This window comes from Perca fluviatilis, chromosome 5, assembly GCF_010015445.1.
Source record: "Perca fluviatilis chromosome 5, GENO_Pfluv_1.0, whole genome shotgun sequence".
In the NCBI taxonomy this organism is placed as follows: domain Eukaryota; kingdom Metazoa; phylum Chordata; class Actinopteri; order Perciformes; family Percidae; genus Perca; species Perca fluviatilis.
Window position 1 is genome coordinate 2,877,271 of NC_053116.1, and position 20,095 is coordinate 2,897,365.

General features: G+C 42.0%; 1 protein-coding gene and 1 long non-coding RNA gene across 2 annotated transcripts in view; one reads left to right on the plus strand and one right to left on the minus strand.

The window, feature by feature from the left end:
• Positions 1-20,095, minus strand: part of LOC120558537 (zinc finger protein 239-like) — a 360,504-nt gene that overhangs the window by 17,991 nt on the left and 322,418 nt on the right. The gene's annotated exons all lie outside the window — the stretch shown is intronic.
• LOC120559432 lies at positions 1,892-2,472 on the plus strand. Its single transcript, XR_005639273.1, has 2 exons — positions 1,892-2,149; positions 2,249-2,472. It is a non-coding gene; the product is annotated as an uncharacterized LOC120559432 (long non-coding RNA).

Genomic DNA, 20,095 nt, shown 5'->3' on the forward strand with positions numbered 1-20,095 from the left:
GCTAATTATTGCTATCTAAAATGCTAGTTAACTTTAGTAATTAAACTTAAACAGCTAATGTAAGTCGAAACTGCCTGCAAGCTTCTCCTGTACTATACAGTAATTCCTCTACTGTGCGACAGTAAGTCCCGTGGTTATGACACCACCGTTATGACACGCCTATTTTTACAAAAACGTCTGCTACATAGTCATAATGTGAGATACAAGGTAATGGAGCCTTTTATACATTGTCGTGTTTCTTTAGAAATTAACAATGGACAAATAAAGTCTTTAAACACTTCAGATGTAAAGTTATTCACTGTCAAAGTGATGTCAAAATGAATGGCAGTCAATGGGATGCTTACGGGGGGTGAGCATCAAAATGGCGCCATAGGAGTTACGCAGGAGAGGCTTACCCCCTTGGCATTTACTAGCGTGCAGTTTCAACCTTTCCCCAGTAGCGGTTCTTGGCATGGGCAAAGCGGGCAGCTGCCCGGGGCGGCATGCTTTCATGACACATGGGAGTGGCGGCACGAGCACTTAAAAAAACAATCCCTGGCTGAAACAGACTCTGTTGAGAACTAAAAGAAGGCTAGATAGTAGAAGTTCACGAAAGGAATCCAACTTGGTAAAAAAAAAAAGACAATGCTGCTCTGTGTGTGTGTGCGTGCGTGCGTGCGTGCGTGCGTGTCAGTGTGAACGCCTGTCCTACTAAAGCAGAGAATTAGCTCCACACATAGTTCGTTATAGGCTAAGTGTTAAATATATTTGGAATATCCTTCGAAATATTCACATTTTACATGAAAAAGGTTATTCTCAGATGTGTCCAGTATGGGACGTTGCATAGCATTACTGTATGTGCTGGGGTACATTTTCACATAGTTTAGATGCAAGTGGACAAGTATTATCCCCCATATTGATATAAATACACCCAAAACATGCTTTTGGGGATATTGTAGTCAAATATAGTGACTGTGATGTCATAAAGCAGCAACAAAGTAATCAGTATTTTCTGTCTTTAAAAAATCTACTAATCGATTAAAGGTTAAGGCTGGTGATGGGCTGTATTTATTAATCAATAAATCCCATTAAAGATCCAAATCACAGCCTGATAAATCTTCTTCCTCCAAAAACTCAAAATCAATGAGCAACATCAACCTGCTGTCGAGTCTCCAATGTGTTTCTATGTATTTTGCTCAAACCAATTAGCACGTAGCTCATTCTGAATATTCATGAGCATACCATATTTGGAAGAAAAGCTCTTGTTCGAAATAGAGCCATATTCACAGGGTAGTTAAGGGCCTAATAAAATGGCATTCGGGCAATTTTCAGCCCAACCAATGTAACATACCCCATTAGGAGACCTTAAGGAACAGTGTAAAATACCCTATATAATCATTCTATCACCCCTTTAAAAACACATCAATGAGCAACATTGTTAGGAAGTGATTATCTAGTGGTACACATGTCATACTGTACATACTACAGTGCATGTAAATACATAAGTCAAGGTTCTTTCATTCATTCATTCACTGAATTCTATGACTATATATATTAGGGCTGTCAGTTTAACGCGTTATTAACGGCGTTAACGCAAACCCATTTTAACGCCGACAATTTTTTTATCGCGCGATTAACGCATAGACAGTTAAAGAAGGATTAACGTTCTTTCGGATCTAGCTAGACCGGAAGCAAAATTATGAATCCCACTATGGCCACGCGGCATAAACATTCAAATGAAAAATAACACTCAGCAACCTAGCTAACCCGTTTCACACACACACACAGACAGACGGAGACAGACACACACACGCAAAACAGCTGAGCGCAGACACGGGAGAGTGGAGAGGATCGCAAATTGAGAAGAGGAAAGAAAACACTGAGAAACATCGAGAGACACTGTTATGGGTCAGTGTCTGTCTCCCTGTCCCAGCCTGTTTTCCTGTTTCCCCTTTCCCTTATGTGTGTGTTGTCTGTGTCTGTCTGCGTGTCACTCAAGAGGATTTAGGTCTAGGGGCGTGGCCACTCTCACCTGCTCTGCTCCAGCCAGCTGCAGATCATTCCAGTAATCAACCAACAGCCAGCTGCAGCTCACTCCAGTAATCAACCAACAGTTATCTACCCGGGCTGTTCACCTCTTCAGCGCCAGTTCGTTGCAACCATTCCTGTGGTGACATGGCTCCACTCTGTGCTCGAGAGAATTCAGTCCTGTTTCTAGCATACCTGTTGCCTCCTTTGTGCTTGTCTCACGCTTCCCATCTCTGTTCAGATCCCGCCTCTGGACCTGCTGCTTTTCGGTTCTCATCTGCCTCCTCGCTGCCTGCTCACCTCGCAACTCCGTTCTCAACCAGCCTTTCCACCCAGCTCTCGTCTTCGCTGCCTGGCCACACACCCGCCGTCTGATCTCCAGCTTCGACTCCACCTGGAGCTGCTCTCCTGGCCATTCCCTCCTGCACTATCCACATTGTGTCCAATAAAACACTGCTAACCGCTCATCTGTGTTTGTGTGCCTGTTCTCAGTCCTGGGTCCGACTAGAGCCTAACAGACACTAGTTAGCTTGGAAACTATCTAAGTGGAATAACGAAGCTGAAGAGGTGTAGCTACACTACGGCACTTTTCCTGTCTAAAAGCCGTGGTTTAGAACAAACGTTGGGCTAGTGTGCCTGGCTAAAGTTGGAGCTTACTGACTAGCTAGCTAAAGTTGGAGCTAACGGCGGAGAGTTGCTGGTTCGGAGGACGCTGATTTTGGACTGGAGTGGACAACAGCGTGTTTCCCTGCTGAGGAGGACTTTGCCGTAGCTGGTGACTGGTTTTCGTGTTTGAGCTGTGTTTCTTGGACTAACCGCTAACTGTAAGTTGGATTTCTGTGTGTTTGCTTCACTGAAGATAATGTCCTGCTGGCTGCTGCATGTTTTTTTTCTCCTCTCGGCGTGTGTGTGTGTGTGGGTGTGGTTTGAGTAAGTTTTACGTTGAAATGCTGTAGGGGAGGAATCATTTTGTGTAGCTGGAGTGTTTTAAGTGGAAACTGATAGAGAAACTGGTAAAGGGGTAGCTAGTTGTGTGTAATATCATTTGAAGAAATATTGCTTGTTAGCCTATTTGAAGGGTGTGATTTGGGTTATGTTTTTTTTGTTATTCAATCTAACGGCTAAATGTTATTTTATACATTTAAGTTATTGTTCAGTAAGCGGTACCTTTTTTGTTAAAGAGTTGTCTGAGGTCAGTTATTCCAATACAGCACAATAGATTTGCTGGTTAAAAGTAGGGTGGGATATGACTAATCCAAAATTGGTCAATCTTCGTGGTAGCTACTTTAAAGAAATGAACCCAAACACTTCATCATTCCAGTCTGAAGTTACGTATTGCAGCTTGGGCATTGCACTTGACAAAGCAAGTTTCTCAAGTCAAATATCCTATATGGCTTTAATAGAAAAAGGTATTTTGAACTTGGACAAAGTGATGTCAGTACAGAGTACAAATAGTCAATGCCAGTGTTTAAGAACACAAATGTGGGGGGCTGGTACATGAAGTCACTGGTTAAAGTAACCACAGTAGCTGCAAGTAGTGCATCAGTTTTTTAAATCAGTTTTTTTTATAATTATAAGCCCATCATGGATCACATTGATCAGGCTTGAGGCATCAGGCATGAGGCAGTACTATCTGCAGTGGAAAATGGAGGTAACAGTGTTAAGTTTTTCAATAAAAAAAACATTTGCACAAAGCAAGCCGATCCACTTTTCCATGTTGATAAGAGCATTAAAACGAAAAAATATAATGGGACAAAGAGAAATCAAGGGACATTTAGAATAGATAAAAATGTGTAATTAATCATGAGTTAACTATGACATTAATGCGATTAATCGCGATTAAATATTTTAATCGTTTGACAGCGCTAATATATATATATAAATATATTGAACATTTTGACCGAAAAGCTGAAAAATAATAATTTTGATACTAAAGGAAAGTGTCTTTTTTCTCTGATTTCTGGAGAAAAAAAGTTGAATATGCTGAGAAAACAAAGATACACGGACAACTGAAGTCAGAATATTTTCAGAAGCAGGGTGAAAATTGCCGTCGGAACATTCCTCGCAAAAGTCGGGATTTATAAAGAATTTCCATGCGTAAAAATGTGCCCAGTTTTCCGCAACCTTTTGACCAGGCGTGTGATCGTGCATAATGCTCACAAGGTTTTGAAGACTATGTTTTAGTGAACTACGATGGTAACACGAAATATCACATGGATACTCTGGATGCATAGCGCACAGCCTGCATGTGAGCACACTCTAAATTTTAATAATAAAGAAATATTATGCTATTTATTATTTCTTCAAACTCATTGGCCTTGTCTCATTTTCTGTGAAGAACATAACAAATAACTTATTTTCAATGACTGCACATGGTACAACCCCCTACACATACAGTTGTGTTCAAAATAATAGCAGTCCAACATTATTAACCCCCTAAATCAAATTTTTTGGTAGAAGTGATATTTCTACATGGCAAATCATTTACTAGTAAGTGTTGTACAGTCATAGAAAACCAACAGACCCAGTCATGACATGCATGCTGCTCATTCTGTGTAATTGAATCTGTAATTGAAAGGGGCATGTTCAAAATAATAGCAGTGTTGTGTTCACTTAGTGAGGTGATTGATTCTGTGAAGAAACAGGTGTCAGTTATGGCCCATATTTAAGGAAGGAAGGAAGCTAATGGTGTGCATGCTAGTTATAGTGCATTTCACACTGAAATACTTAGCAAAATGGGTCGTTCCAGACATTGCTCTGAGGAACAGCGGACTTTGATTAAAAAGTTCATTGGAGAGGGGAAAACATATAAAGAAGTGCAGAAAATTATAGGCTGCTCAGACAAAATTATTTCAAATGCATTGAAATGGCATCCAAAGCCTGAACGACGTGGGAAAAAATGGTCAACTACCATTCGAATGGATCGAAGAATAGCCAAAATGGCAAAGGTTCAACCAATCATCAGCTACAGGAAAATCAAAGAAGACTTAAAGTTACCTGTGAGTACTGTTACGATCAGAAGGTTATGTGAAGCAAAGCTATCAGCTAGAAGCCCCCGCAAAGTCCCATTGCTGAAAAAAGACATGTACTGAATAGGTTTAAAATTGCCAAAGGACACACTGACTGGCCAAAGGAGAATTCTGTGAACTGTGCACCGTGGCTCCGTCTGGAGCTCAGCACCGTCCAAGACGATTGTGATTGGTTTAAAGAAATGCCAATAAACCAAAGCAGGTTTTTCTCCCATCCAGGAATGCTGTGTGGACTAGCCAGACCTTCCTCTGCAGCACTGTGGAGGAAGGTCTGGACATGCGAGACTAGTGTGAAAGGAACCCTACTCCTAAAATAAAATAAACCAGGTTCTCTTGAACTTTTATGCTCTTGACTTCTGCAGATTTTTTCCCCTAAAAACCCTGTTAACATTGGGCCTCATTCACCAATATCTTAAGTTTTCTCTTAAATATGTTCTTAAGAAGGTTCCTAAGAAAAGTCTACGTCGGATTCATGACGTGTTCTTAAACAGCAGATTTGTTCGCATCTGTGTTCTTAGGATTGATGAATCCCACGTCTTCGTAACTGAAAGCGTGTGCCAGTTGTTCGTAATTAGCATAAGAAAACGCCCCGCAAATTCCCATATAAGGACATGACACTTCCTGTGCACCTCCTGGGAGACAGGTTTTCGGAGATTGGCGGAGCCGCGGTGAAGGAAGTACTGAATCTCAGTACTTAAATAAAATTACAAATAACTAGAGACATATTTACTTTAGTAAAAGTAGAAGGTGTCCACTAGCCTACCATAAACAAGGCCTGGCTTTTAAAAGAAGTTCCTATCCTAACCAGCATATAAGTAAGTAATCGTCACCTTTATTGTTGTCACATAGTCACAAGTACTAGCGAAATTATCAATCAACCTGACCATACATATACAAACATACAATATACAATGGGGTAGACAGGACAGGAAGACAGGGTATTAAGGAAAAGAATACAGCATGACATCAGGATAGGTGAGGAGAAAAAAAGGGCAACTCCCAGACTGTGCTCCTATAGGAGTACAGTCTGGGAACAGGAAAAAAAACACCTCAGCAACATAAGCACATAACCAGTACAAGAGCACACGAGACATGCAATGGGGAAAGGGGTGTTGGGGTTGAGGTAAACCAGCACAGGCAAGCAGCCATCCGGTCCTGCAGCCATAACGGCGCTGGTCACAGACCCGCCTGCCTGACTTTGGGTACAAAGCGGAGAAGGCGCTGGATGGGGGCTGGGTGTGATTGCATATCTGTATATATGTAAGAGTTTGTGTGTGTGTAGGCCTGAGTAGTCAAGCTGCGTCTGGCCCCCGTAATCTGGCTGTCTCAGTCCGCACGATTGTCATTGCGATACACAGTCAGTTGCCATGGAGTCAGCCTTGAAACAGGACCCAGTCCGAGTCAACAATCAACAGGTGTCTGTGGGAGTCAGGTAAGGAACGCAAGAGTGTGCTCCACTGCATTGCTCCAGGAGGAATGATTATTCAACACCGGCCTCGGCCAAGGCCAGCGCTGGTTCAGGGAGCCGAAAAGATAAGATTGGAATTTGTTTTGTCTTGGGGCCAGAGCCACAGTTAGTCACTCTCCACGTCTCTGAAATGTCCCCTCCGGTCTCCGCATCGATCAAATTTCCTTGCCAAAGCCGTGAGTTTCCCCGAGATGTTGTCCAGCCTATCCAGATATATCCAGATATAACGGAGAATCGTAATGCGGTTGGTTTTATTCATGGATGTATTTTATTTTCTTTAACCATGCAACTAAGCAAATAACGTGTGTGAAGCAGCGCAAATGGGGAGATGTGAAGAGGTCCAGCCAAATAAATAAGATATGAAGGCGTCTTACGCAGCCTGGCGGAGGAGTAAACGACGCTGTGGTGATAAATAGATATAGCAACTTTGATTTAAAAATGGGAATAATAAAAACAAACGTTTTCATTTTCACTTTTACCGGGGGCTGTATTACCGAGGGTCAGCGGTGCTGCGCCCCAGCTCTGCAGCACCGGAGCCGGCTTGGATCAGCGGTGCCCCATATATACAGTATCTACGGCAACCAAACTTTACTGGTGAGACAAACGTGTGACGGTCAGGAAGACGTTTTGGCAGGGGGGAAACTGAAAACGGAACATTGAAGAAATGTAGTGGAGTAGAAAGTATAGATAATTGCTGCAAAATGTAACAAAGTAAAAGTCAAAAGTAGGCTATGCACTATTGTGTCTACTTAAGTAAAGTACAGATACGTGAAAAATGTACTTAAGTACAGTTAGGACGAATTTGTACTTTGTTACATTCTACCACTGCATTTTGGCCCTAATAGCGATCAATCACCAAATAACGCAGGATTTAATCAGTTTAATTGCTGATGTAAATTGCAGTGCTAGTGTTTTTTTTGCGTAATGTTTTTGTTTTCAACAAACGATTAGAACTACATTACAGTACAATACTATCTTTGTAAACGACTGCAGAATTAAATAAAATTGTCATCACTCAAATGTGCGTAAGAGTGCTTTTCAGTGTTCGTAGATTTTGTTCTTAGCTAAGAACAAATCCAAGTTAAGAAAACATTAGTGAATGCCAGAATCTTCGTAAAAAGTGCATAAGAAGGGTTTAAGAACACATTTCTTCATAAGAATGGTTGGTGAATGAGGCCCATTGTTCCTACCTTCCCCTTCATCATCTTCACTCTTCACAGGGACAGGAGTGAATGGGAACTTGGTGATATCAGCCTCCTCCAGCCCTTGAAGCTGCTCTCCCTCCTGAGAGAGAGATTGCAGGGTTTCCCCCAGAAAAGTTGTTTAGCTCGGTGGCCAGTATGAAAATGAGACTCTAAAAAGCTAGAAGACTCCATAGGGCCCTACATGAAGTCAAAAACAACTATGGTCAGAAATCCTTTTTTTATATAGACACCAAAATTTGGAATGACATTCCCCATCACATTCAAACATTATCATCCATCACACATTCTTGATAGTCATGCACACATTGATTGTTCACGTATTATTGTTTAGTCTTGTTTGTCCGTATTTAATGTCTGATTTGTTTGTATCTGCCTAGTCCATGATAATGTCCTGTATAAATGTGCCGAAATTGTGTTCAATGTTCTATGTTGCTGCAGAACAGGAACCTGCTGGAAACTAGTTTTTAAACTGAGTCAGGCCCGTTTATATTGTAACTTAATTGTTGCTTTTAAATTTTCCTGTATAATAAATGAAATAAAAATGAAATGAGTGCTACAAGCTAACTGGAGATTTTAAAATATGACTATGTCTAAGTACCGGTTAAGAAGACTTGAATTGTCATGTTTTTGTATCTTGTATTTGTTCTTGTTACAGACACACACACACACAAATGCACACACACAGACACACGCACACACAGAGACACACACACACACACACACACACACACACACACACAGACAGAGACACACATTCTCTCTCTCTCTCAGTGGTTACAATACTGTGCTGTTGTGTTCCAAGGTGAAAATGACTACTATGTAACCATCACCTATACATTCTTAACCCTTGTGTTGTCCTTCGGGTCCCAGTGACCCGAAGGACAACACAAGGATTATGTACTTCCGTTTACTTTGTTGAGAATTGCTCTCTAAACAAGGGTTAATACAGCACCTTAGTTCTTGTTTGTACAGCATTTTGGTCAGCTTAAACTGTGTTTAAATGTGTTCTAGAAATAAACTTTACTTACTTACTTTAAAAGAAACAGGGTTTAGAGAGCAATTCTCAACAAAGTAAACGGAAGTACATAATCCTTGTGTTGTCCTTCGGGTCACTGGGACCCGAAGGACAACACAAGGGTTAAGGGAATACCTATTAAATAAGAATCTTTGTTTATCTAGAAAACAGACCCGAAATCACCATCACCAAACACACCAGACTCCATGTAAATAATCACAACTTTTAGCATGTATAGAGCCAGCATATTACCACATGTAAATGTGTGAATTAAGAGTTTATTTCAACCAAACCAGAGTGGTGATTGTTGGAACAGTGGAAAAACGAACCAAGACGGCTTTTGATAGTTTTATTGTGTTTCTGTCTACTTTGAATGCAGTGTGTTTTACGATGATAAAAATACTTACAAATGCTTATTTACAAACATCCTTTCGTCATATCGTTGCTGAGAGAACAGATCACAAAAAGGATCACGTGAAGGTTTAATGACCAAACCTGCTCTGTGTAACCGAAGCTGAGGGTTGAAAACAGCGTCCAGTAGCTCCCGTTGTCGCTCGTTCTCCTCTTTTGAACGACAAAGTTCCTCCTCGTACTCTGCTATCGTTCTTTCAAACAGCCCAAATATCTCTTCAGCAGCCGCAGTTAGTCGCTGCTCCACCAACGCTCTCAGCATCTGGACTTTACACATTTTACCTCTTTCTCAACACAACAAAGATAGTCTGCTAACACACCTTTCTGCTAGATGCCATCTTGTTAAAAGTGTGAACAAAGAGACTCTGCTAAGGGACTGTTTGTTATTTATTTCAGGGGCCCCCGGAGGTGTTTTGGGACCTTTAGTCAAAATCGACATGACCCTCCCCTCGCCAGTGATAATTTTTCTATGACCCTCCAAAACAATTTGGAAAAAACGAATGACCATCCCCCAACAATTTATCAATACCTTCTGCACTGGTTTGCACTTGGCAAAGATATACAGATTCCCATTGTTTTTTTACAGCAATGACATACGTGACTAAACCTCTGCATTCTCATCTGATGCATCCCACTCCTCTGTTATTGTGTGGGGGCCATTTCAGTAGATTTACTCACTAAAATAGTTGTGGAAACACAATAAGCATGGAAACTAAATGCATACTTCCTGCATTACTGCATTACTTATATACTATAATATATATATATATAATACTAATGTCACAAACCGACTCAATGCATGTGACAAAAGAGGGGAGACCAAACAGGTTAAAATGCCAATTAAGTGTTTATTGCAACATAAAGAAACTACTATTAACAAAAGAATCAAAACAGATGTAGAATCAGTGTTATCAGTAGTGTAAGCGATGTATGTGTGAGTGAAAGATAAGTAAGCAAATGACAACTGCAACAAAAGAAACAAACCAAATCCAAACCAAGAGATGTGGAACCTAGGAGCAGGAGAATGAAGAGCCAGAACAATCAAACATGACTTGTATAAATAGTATTGGTTGAGGCCTACCCAGGTGTCCACTAATCAAGTAACGAGCCCTCCCAAACTGCCAGCTCAGCCAATCAAGCCAAAGAAGCCAACAGCAGGCAGAAAAGGGAGGGTTCGTAACACTAAGTTACTCCGTAAACTAGTATTCACATGAAATAAAACATTGAGACCATTCAGCAAAGCACTCTGGGTAACATTCAACACACAAACTGGTTGCTATGGACTCGTCACTAGGCTTCCTCCACTTCGCCGTTTAAACAAAGTGGAATAAACCTAAGTCCAAATCTACACAAAACCCGCAATCAATTAGTAAGCTGACATCAAATGTGGCATTTAGGAAACCTTTATTGTAACCTTGGCACGGTAAGATGTCCAGATTATGTGTTGTAAGTGTTGCGCTTGGTCGGGAGTGTTGCGTCACTTTTTGATGCACTGAGTTGGGACGTATGTTTAACTGACACGCGGGACAAGAACGGGACAGTTAGGGTTAGAAAAAGATGGGGGGGTGGGGTTATAAAATGTATGTTTCAGGGACAAGAGCGGGATACGAAACCTGGTCTCCTGGAGGAAGTCCTGTGTTGTTTGACCCATCCACTGCCCCAACCTCCCACCCTAAGCGATATTTCAGCCTTTCACACTACTCTCTAGTGTTGTCTCCCTTAATACTACGTCATCTTACAGCACCGCAGAACTGCTGCTCTGCCCGGTGCAAAGGATGCTTATTGCGTCGTATCTGACCAAGCGTCCGTATTTGATGAGTTGGGAGTGAGAACGGGTCTAAAGCGGCCATAGTGAGGTTAACGTTCCACTTCCTCTGAAACAGACAGTTACGTTCTCTATGCCCTGGTGACTGACTGACAGGCTGCAAGTTGTAGGGCAAAGCAACTTTTATTTCAGCAACAAGGCAATTCAAAACACTTTACACAAAACATTAAAGAGCAGTTAAAAACTTTCATGAAAGAGACAAAAAAAAATAATTACAGGCTACAATGGAATAAGCTACAAATACAAGAATAACAGCTGCAGCGTAAGAAATTAATAATTATTTGATTTGATAAGATAAGATAGACTTTATTAATCCCACACTGGGGAAATTCCTATGCTACGAAAAATAATTACACACATCAGAATAACAAAAATACACATTAAGTAGACATAGGACAAAAAATATACATAAAGTATAAGAAATAGAAAAAATAGAATTAGTTATTAAAATAATAGTAATAAAAACAAACATACTGTATTTACACAATAAACACAGATGAGTAAGATGCGGAAGAATAGAAATGACATATTGCACAGTTGGAGGTAACAGAGTAATAAATATATAAATATGAATAGTGTAGAATATTGCCAAGTGATGGCTCATATTGCAGAAACAGCTAGCAGTGCTACATTAAAGCAACACTATGTAACTTTTCCCGATTCCCCGCTTGGAACTACAGCTGTTGCAACCCCTCCAACCCGGCCGAATGGGTCTCCCATTGCGAAGTTGTAAAGTCCAGAAAAAAAGAAAAGGACACACAGCTAATCTCCACAGTTGTACATCCATATATGCACATTAGAGCTGCAAAGATTAATCGATTAGTTGCCAACTATTTCGATAATCAATTAGTCGGTTTGAGTAATTTTTTAAGACGAAAGTAAACATTCTTTGATTCCAGTTTGTTAAATGTGAATATTGTTCTAGTTTCTTCTCTCCTCTGTGACAGTAAACTGAATAAAACAAGACATGTGAGGACGTCATCTTGGGCTTTGGGAACACTGATCCACATTTTTCATAATTTTCTGACATTTTATAAACCAAACAACCAATCGATTAATCGAGAAAATAATCAACAGATTAATCGACTATGAAAATAATTGTTAGTTGCAGCCCTAATGCACATACGTTGAAAAACAGTTTGGAAGAAGAATAAAACGCGAAAAAAGAAATATGAGAAATACACAAAATTTCACAGAAAAGGCTCAGAGCTGCTGCAACAGGCTACCACACACACGGCACCATCTTGTAAACTGATGTTGATACATAAAGTTTTTGTTTGATATTTGAGAAGTTTTGCTTGGATTTAAAGGCACAAACATTAGTCGATGTCACCAGTTTTAGAAGAGTCTCCAGTCTGGTCTTCAGTCTCTGGTTGTAAAAGTGAATGTGAGTTCCTGGCTGGTTCTAGTGCTCCACAGTCCTCTCCATCAGCTTCTGTTTCCATTGGACCAACACATTTATGTGTTTTTACATCAGAACGCCAGGCAAATCTTTTGTTACAAACACTGCAGCTGAATCTTTTCTCTCCTGTGTGGACTGCCATGTGTGGCCGTAAACTTCCTCTCTGTGTAAAAGATTTTTTACAGACTGAGCAGCTAAAAGGTTTTTCTCCTGTGTGAGTTCTCATGTGTGACCGTAAATCTCCACTCTGTGTAAAAGATTTCTTACAAACTGAGCAGCTGAAAGGTTTTTCACCTGTGTGAGTTCTCATGTGTGTCTTCAGATCTGACTTGTAGCCAAATCTTTTATCACAAATTGAGCAGCTGAAAGATTTTTCTCCTGTGTGGATTCTCATGTGTTTCTGTAAATTTTCACTCTGTGTAAAAGATTTATTACAAACTGAGCAGCTAAAAGGCTTCTCTCCTGTATGAGTTATCATGTGTTTCTTTAGGTGTTGACTATAAGTGAAAGCTTTACCACACTCAGAGCAGCTAAAAGGCTTCTCTCCTTTGTGGATTCTAATGTGTTTCTTTAAACTTCCTCTCTCTGTAAAAGATTTATTACAAACACTGCAGCTAAAAGGCTTTTCTCCTGTGTGGATTCTCATGTGTAACCGTAAATTTCTAGACATTAAAAATGTTTCCTTACAAACTAAACAGCTGAAAGTTTTCTCTCCTGAGTGAGTTTGCATGTGTCTCTTCAGATTTGACTTGCGATCAAATTTCTTCCCACACTCAGAGCAGCTGAATGGTTTCTTACGCCTTGAATCATGTTTCAATGAGTTTAAAGCAGACTGAGGTTCTCTGGTCTCCTTCCAATCAGCACTGTTATCAGTCTCAGGTTCAGACAAATCTCCAGTCTGGTCTTCAGTCTCTGGTTGTAAAAGTGGATGTGAGTTCCTGGATGGTTCTGGTCCTCCACAGTCCTCTCCATCAGCTTCTGTTTCCATGTGTTGAGTTTGTCTTTGATGAAGCTGTGAGGACTGAGCTTCCTCTTCATCATCTTCACACTTAACAGGGACAGGAGTGAATGGGAACTTGGTGATATCAGCCTTCTCTAGCCCTTTAAGCTGCTCTCCCTCCTGACTGTTCCACAGTTCCTCCTGTTCCTCTTTAATGTGTGGGGGGGGCTCTGGCTCCTCCTGGTCCACACTGGAGCTACACTCCTGCTGCTCAGGGGGAACCTCTTCTTTAACCACCAACAGCCGCTGAACATCTGCAGGAAACAGGAAACACACAGAGAGAGACGTTAACACAGAGAGACAGAATTAACAGTACAGAGTCTCCTTTCAAATCTCTTTACGTGATAAAAAAAAACTGGTATTTAATGTTTCTGCATTCTAACTTTCAGCCCGAGTGCTGTAAAAACTGACAATTATACCTAAGGCGTATCTCACTCTTATTTAATTTTCTGGTCTGGTTTGAATCCTACTTAAAGAACAGGGACTACTTTTGTGTCTATAGATAAACATCCGAGTGGACTAATATGAAATGCGGAGTTCCCCAAGGCTCCATTCTGGGGCCTCTTCTGTTTAACATCTACATGCTTCCACTATGGAGTTATATTTCTATCTTTATTCAAGAGCGCATTCCTCACTGATATTACGTTCAGATTTTGTAATATTTTCCCTCAAAATCTTGCTCTCACACTTAAATAGTCACTGCTCGCACTTGGATTTGCTCTGCTTGTGCTCAAACTTTCTGCTTGGCCTCAGATATGTTGTTGTTTGGACAGATTTCCTGCTCTCAGCTTTGGCCCTTCTCCTCACATTCAGGTTGAGTCTGCACGCTTGCAAATCTTCTCCTCACGGATTTCTCCTGCGCGGTCAGATTTTTTTGTGTTACAATCCTCTCAAAATCCCCCAACCAATAAAATGCCAGCTGTAGTGTTGACCAATGAAATGATTCCTGCCCTGTTGAGGGTGTGTTTGCTTTACGTTGAACTGTCTGTTGCGGGCAAGTTGCTCAAGTTTATTTATACCCTCCGTCGATTGCTTTATTATTAGTATATGTCAACAATGTGCACAGAATGGTGGACGCACTTTCACCTTCACCCATCATGAAACAGGAAAAAGCTTTGAAGTGGGACATATCAAGTTAGGTCCACAACTACGAGGGTGAGTAACATAAATTAAGCACGTAGCATATGGCGCTAGCATATAGCCTAGCTTGATGTCCATAAACTATTAGATTGTCTTTATAGAGTTAAGCTAGGTTGAACGACATATGACGGACAGTATGTGTATGTGTGATGACCCCACTTGTTAATTTGTATTTTAATAAAGCGCGATCCCATCAACACCCAGTCACATGCCTTCTCAAACCTGACGGCGGTTCCTCTCTCTCCTTCACAACTTCACAATTACCTTCTGTTTCCATGTATTGAGTTTGTCTCTGATGAAACTGTGAGGACTGAGCTTCCTCCTCATCTTCAGTCTTCACAGGGACAGGAGTGAATGGGAACTTGGTGATATCAGCCTCCTCCAGTCCTTGAAGCTGCTCTCCCTCCTGACTGCTCCACAGTTCCTGCTGTTCCTCTTTAATGTGTGGGGGAGGCTCTGGCTCCTGCTGGTCCACACTGGAGCTACACTCCTGCTGCTCCTCTTCACCAACAATCACTTCCAGAACGTCTGGAGGTAAAGCTGAAACACAGACAGACATACATTAAATATCAGTCTCGACAATACTTTGCTAATTAGCTCACTCTGATGAGGACTCCGCCCCATAATGAAATCATCCGATTTATCCCAGGTCTCCAAAGATCATCATACAAAACTGAACTTCCAAAACCCTTAACAAAAACCTCATGCCTCCACTCGGCTCCAGCTGTAAAAGCTGTTTTGTTTTAACGCTCGCAGGTGCCTGTTCAACTCTTGATTGTTGAATTGGTGCGTGAAGGATAACATCTGCGAGTGTGAAATTATATAATTTGCTCGTGAGTATGTTTTATCACACTTGCAAGATATGACATAATCGTAACTTCATAGAAAACCTCCTTTTGTATGAAAACTGATGACATTAAAAGAGTAGCTTCTTATTGTATAAGTGGTGCACGGAGCAAAAGTCTGTATTGCTGCTGTGCATGCTCTCTACTTATTTTACAATCTTCTTGTCAGAATGTTTTTCTGCCACAAACGCAAACGTTCCTTCGGTTGAACTCGCCGTATAAGGGCGCGGCTTGCTGGGCCCTATTTCAAGTAGAAGGTTTAACAAACTCTGAGTCTAACCCTGATCTGTGAGTTGATTTATCCTGAGATGGGAAACTGAGTTTTCGGTTTCAGAACAGCTGATATGACCACCACAATAAAAAGGCAGCATGAATGGAGCCATGACACTATGATTCACCATGGTAACAACCACAAACTAACGGCGGAAATACAGCGAGTTAAAGGGGTGATAGAATGATTATATAGGGTATTTCACACTGTTCCTTATAGTCTCCTAATGGGGTATGTAACATTGGTTGGGCTGAAAATGGCCAGGTTGATATTTTATTGGCCCTTATGCATCCCTGTGTTTTGGCCCTATTTGTAACAAGAGCTTTTCTTCCAAATATGGTATTCTCATGAATATTTAGATGAGCTGCGCGCCTGATTGGTTGAGTGAATGGTGCACATAAATAAAAAACATAGAGATTGCGCAGCGATTGGTTTGGCAAATCCCCAATACACACACATTAGAGACGCGCTGCTTGGGTTGAGCGAATCCCCAATACACACACATTAGAGAAGCGACAGAATCTCATATTCCAGACACTACAATGTTTCCTTACCAAATTCACTTCTGAGACTTTTTTATGTGAGAAATCAACTATATAAAGCTCAAATATGGGCCGTTTTACGAAAATTGATGGCTAATTGCAAATTTGGTAACACTGTGTTAAGCGGCGGTGCTGCTGCCTCGCCGCCCGGCCTGCCTTCCTTCACAGACCCCGGCCTGCTGTGAGCTCGACTGAGCTCCGTTACGGCTGGCAGCCCTGACAGAGCTCCAGGGCCTGCAACTTCCCTCTTCCTGCTAGCTAAATGGCCCGTTGTGTGAGAGTGAGAGCGCAGTCAGCGAGCTTGTTACACCAGCAATCTCTTACCACATGTTACACACATGTCACGCCACTTATACAACATCTAACTAAATGTCTTATACGGTGTCCGATTTCAAGTTAATGAATATTTGTGAAGATTAGCTAGGGGTTTCGTCAGCTGCGACTGTCCCTTCAATCCTAGCTGTGTGTAGCTAGCTACAAATCACGGATAGTTAGCTTCATTTTCGGCCTAATTCGAGTATATTTACAGTTTGAATTTCGTCACGCCAGTTATACAACATCTAACTAAATGTCTTATAAAGCTAACAACGGTGTCCGTTTTCAAGTTAATGAATATTTGTGAAGACTAGCTAGGTGTTTCGTTAGCTGCGACTGTCCCTTCAATCCTAGCTGTGTGTAGCTACAAATCACGGATAGTTAGCTTCATTTTCGGCCTAATTCGAGTATATTTACAGTTTGAATTTCGTCACGCCACTTATACAACATCTAACTACATGTCTTATAAAGCTAACAACGGTGTCCGATTTCAAGTTAATGAATTTTTGTGAATTCCAGAGGAATTCTAAGAGGAGGCTAGCTAGCTCCATCCTGCCGCAGATTTTGTCCTCAGATTGAACAAAACTTATTCAAAGTCAAACCGAATAAGTGAATCTTACGCAGAGATGAAAACGTTCATTGTCCAGGCAGAGGTAACATTTTGTGAGGTTCAGGGCCGTGCAGAGACCTTTGGAGGGGCAGGTGCTCAAAGTATAAAAGGGGCACATGGAACAAGGCTTTAAATAGGGCTGTGCTCAAAATATCAATACATCAATATATTGTGACACATTCCTTTCTGCTACGTGTATCGATACGGATGCTTCTGTATTTATACGGCAGCAAATGTTGTTATGCAGTTTTGAAAAACAATCAGAATAGAAAAGACCATTTTAAGGTCAAAAGTTTAAAAAACTATTTTCTTTGCACCTATTAATAACTCTGGAATTACAAACTGAAGTGTCTTAAATTGCCCCAATCTGAAGGCTTTTTCTTCTCTGTTATACAGAATAGTAAAGAATAGTAAACTCTGTCTAGGACATCGTCATTATACAAAATTAACGTGGCCCGTTTCATACAGTACAGTATATTTTTATTTAATGCCTTATCAGCAGGGGTTAAATTGGGTTTTGTTATAATAATAATAATAATAATAATAATAATAATAATAATAATAATAAATTGAATTTATATAGCGCTTTTCATGGACTCAAAGTCGCTTTACAGGGCAGGGTAGATTATAAAAACATAACAAAACGAGCAAACAAAACAAGTAGAACAAAACAAGATACAGATGAAAAAGGGAGGGGGGCAGGTGGACTATGGGTAGGCTGAGGTGAACAGATGGGTCTTGAGGCGGGACTGAGGGAGGAACGGTTCAGAGGTGCGGATCTCTTGGGGAGGGAGTTCCAGAGCCTGGGAGCTGCTCTGGAGAAGGCTCTGTCCCCAAAACAGCAGGTTGGACTTTTGGATGGAGAGGAGACCGGCTGAGGTGGATCTGAGGGACCGTGAAGGGTTGGTAAGGGGGCGGGAGGTCAGTGAGGTATGAGGGGGCCAGATGGTGGAGGGCTTTATAGGTGAGGACCAGGATTTTGTAGGTGATCCGGTGGGAAATGGGAAGCCAGTGGAGTTGTTTTAGGACTGGAGTGATGTGGTGCCAGGATTTGGAGCAGGTAATGAGGGGGGCGGCTGAGTTCTGGACCAGTTGGAGTCGGTTGATGTTGGTAGAGCTGATGCCGAGGAGAAGTTTACAGTAGTCCAGTCGGGAGGAGATGAAGGCGTGAATGAGTCTTTCAGCAGCGGGGGTGTGAGAGAGGGTCTCATTTTGGCGATGTTGCGGAGGTGAAAGAAGGAGGTTTTAATGACTTGACGGATGTGAGGCTCAAGGGAGAGGGTGGAATCAAAGATAACGCCAAGTTTGCGGGCCTGGGGGAGATGGGGGAGACAATGGTGCCGTCGATGGTGAGAGTGGGGTTATTGGTTTTGCTGAGTGTGGATTTGGAGCCGATCAGAAGGAATTCTGTTTTGTCGCTGTTGAGTTTGAGGAAGTTGTGTTGCATCCAGGTTTTAATAGCTGACAGACAGGAGTTGATGTGGGAGAGGGGAGGATTGGGGGGATTTGGTGCTGAGGTAGATCTGGGTGTCGTCAGCATAGCAGTGGAAGTCCAGGTTGAAGTGGCGGAGTATCTGACCAAGAGGGAGGATGTAGATGATGAAGAGGAGGGGCCAAGTCACGGAGCCTTGGGGAACACCTTGAGTGACTGTGGCTGTGGCAGAGGTGTGGTTGTGGAGAGAGATGAAATGGGATCTGTTGGAAAGGTAGAAGTAGAGCCAGCTGAGTGCAGTACCGTCGATACCGAGGTCTTTGAGTCTGGTGAGCAGGATGTTATGGCTCACAGTATCGAAAGGCTGCACTCAGGTCGGAGGAGGATGAGGATGTTGAGGGAACCGGTGTCAGCAAAGGTGAGGAGGTCGTTGAGGACTTTGAGGAGAGCGGTTTCTGTGCTGTGTAGGGGGCGAAAACCAGATTGGAGAGGTTCGAATAGGTTATTGGCATGAAGATGGGTTTGTAGTTGTGAGGCGACTATGCGTTCCAGGGTTTTAGACAGAAAGGGGAGATTGGATATTGGGCGGTAGTTGTTGAGAGAGGAGGGATCCAGACCAGGTTTTTTAAGGATTGGGGTGACAGCGGCAATTTTGAAAGCAGAGGGGACAGTTCCAAGGGACAGTGAGGAGTTGAAGAGGTTAGTGAGGTAGGGGCATAGGACCGGGAGGCAGGACTTCAGAAGTGGAGTAGGGAGGGGGTCAAGGGAGCAGGTAGTGGGTTTGGAAGAGCTGATGAGTTTGGAGATTTCAGGAGGAGTGACTGGGTTAAACTGGGAGAGGAGGAAGTGTGGAGGAGGGGTCGGGAGGTCTGGAGGGATGGAGAGAGGAGGGTCCAAGGTAGGTGCTGGAGTAGATCCTGGAAGGTCAGATACAGGGGATAGGGATTTGTAAATGAGATTGATTTTGTCAGTGAAAAAGTGGAGGAATGAGTTGCAGAGATCCGGAGTAGAGGCAAGGAGGCTGTTGGTCCGAGGCTTGATGAGGTTGTTCAATGTGGAGAAGAGGGTTCTGGGGTTTTGGCAGGGGTCGGTGAGGATGGTGGAGAGGTAGGCAGATTTGGCAGCAATGAGGGCATCTTTGTAGGCGATGAGATGGGATTTATAGGCTTCATGATGGACTGTGAGGGATGATTTCTTTGTCTTCATTTCTTTTGTTATGTGGGGGGGCTCTCCCTAGGGGGTTCCGGGGGTATGCCCCCCCGAAAAAAAAAATTGAAAAATAAACCGCTAAATGGCACTTTCTGGAGAGTTTTGTGCAAAGAGATGGAGAAATTGAGTCTTACATGATATGTGCAAAACTGCAAGGTTAAGAGCCTATACTTTGCATTGTTGTAGTATCAACTGGTATTAGGGCATTTATCATTTACATTACTGTTAATCAGTCATCACTTGATTACACATTGTATTACCTTGTTATGATATAAGAAGTGACCCATACAATGTGCCAAACATAATGTGCCACATGAAGAGTGCAGCATATGACAGTAGCAACAGCTGCAAAGATTTGGGTCTGTGGTG